Source organism: Mus pahari, chromosome 1 (genome assembly GCF_900095145.1).
Source record: "Mus pahari chromosome 1, PAHARI_EIJ_v1.1, whole genome shotgun sequence".
NCBI classification, from domain to species: Eukaryota; Metazoa; Chordata; class Mammalia; order Rodentia; family Muridae; genus Mus; species Mus pahari.
Window position 1 is genome coordinate 140349376 of NC_034590.1, and position 1463 is coordinate 140350838.

The window sequence follows — 1463 nt, forward strand, 5'->3', positions numbered from 1 at the left end:
GGAGAGGGAGAGGGAGAGGGAGAGGGAGAGGGAGGGAATTTTACTGGGAAAGTTTTACAGAGGCAGATTGAGGCTAGACACAGGTAAAGACAGAAGGAGCAAGAGAATAAGGAGGAGCCAGAAGGTTAGGGGGATTGGTATAGTTTGTGGCCAAGCAGAGCAATTCAGAAACTGAGAGAAATTCCAGATTGAATAAGTCAGCTTGGAGAGGAGTTTGAGCCACAACAGCTGAGCTGATCTAGCTAGCTGAGCTCAGAAAGAACAAGAAAGGGTGAGATTATTCAGCAGTAAGTCTCGGAGGTTGAAAACATGATAGGCCTAGATTAGATTGTATAGAATCTTCCAGGACTATTGCCTAGGTTAGCAGACAGACACAGTAAGCCTCCCAGACAACAATTATAANAGGAGAATAAAAGATACTTTTACAGAGAGAAATCTCAGCTAGCTGTACATGTGACATAGGATTAATATTTAGAATACATTTTTTAAAATCAAGAAATAACCAAGTTGAAAAATAGACGATAGAACTGAATAGAGAATTCTCAAAAGGAGAAATATGAATGGCTAATATGCTTTTTAGATGTTTTTTTCTTAAAAAAAAACCAAAACAAAACACCATTAGCCATCAGGGATTTGCAAATTAAACTGTTTTGAGGTTCTATCTCATCCCAGTCAGAATTATGATCATCAAGAGATCAAATGACAACAAGTGTTCGTGAAGATGTGGGGAAAACTCCCTACCCAGTGGTCATGAAGCAAGGCTCCTTCCTGAGGTTCGGTAGGCAGGCAACAGTTGCAGAAGGAGGCACAGACATTTGTTTCAGTGGTTAGACATTGCTACAGTGTCCAGGTATTTGAAAATGGCTTCTCACCCTTTCTCTTGCAGGCAACTGAAACTAAACTCACTGGAAAATAAAAACCCCAAAAAACCATGGAAGTAGACAGGGGAAGAGCTGGGCAAAAGGAAATCGCCAGGCGTGGGAAAGGGGATGAAAGAGGGTAATGAAGGATAAATATGATCAAAACACATTGTATTCTTGTATGAGAATGTTGTGATGTAGCCTGTTAGTTTTATATAATATGTGCTAATAAAAACTTTATAAAATAAAATGAGAAAGAATTTTAATAACTTCTTTATTGTTTCAGTTGCCATAAACATATTTAATGGTATTATTATATTACATAATATCCATAACATTACTATGAGATTACACATAGGAGCAAATAGAAAAACGGAGTTTAATGAGTCAATGAACATTAAAAACTCTAAATGTAGTTTTGTCTTTTTGAGACCAATTCTGGTTTAATCTTAAGACATTTTATGCTACATATATATCAAGTTAAATATTAAAATATCTAATATCATAGAAATAAAATAAACATATTATTTATTAGTAATGGGTTATTGTTTAATAGCAATTTTATGGCCTAATAACCAATTGAGCCCATTTCAATACCAACCT

The 1463-nt window shown here is 35.8% G+C and overlaps 1 long non-coding RNA gene across 1 annotated transcript in view; it reads left to right on the forward strand.

The window, feature by feature from the left end:
- Window positions 1–975, forward strand: part of LOC115065370 — a 24033-nt gene extending 23058 nt beyond the window's left edge. Inside the window, exon 3 of the long non-coding RNA XR_003845157.1 lies at window positions 887–975. This is a non-coding gene — a long non-coding RNA (uncharacterized LOC115065370). The remainder of the gene's footprint in view (window positions 1–886) is intronic.
- Window positions 976–1463: the final 488 nt, after the last annotated feature.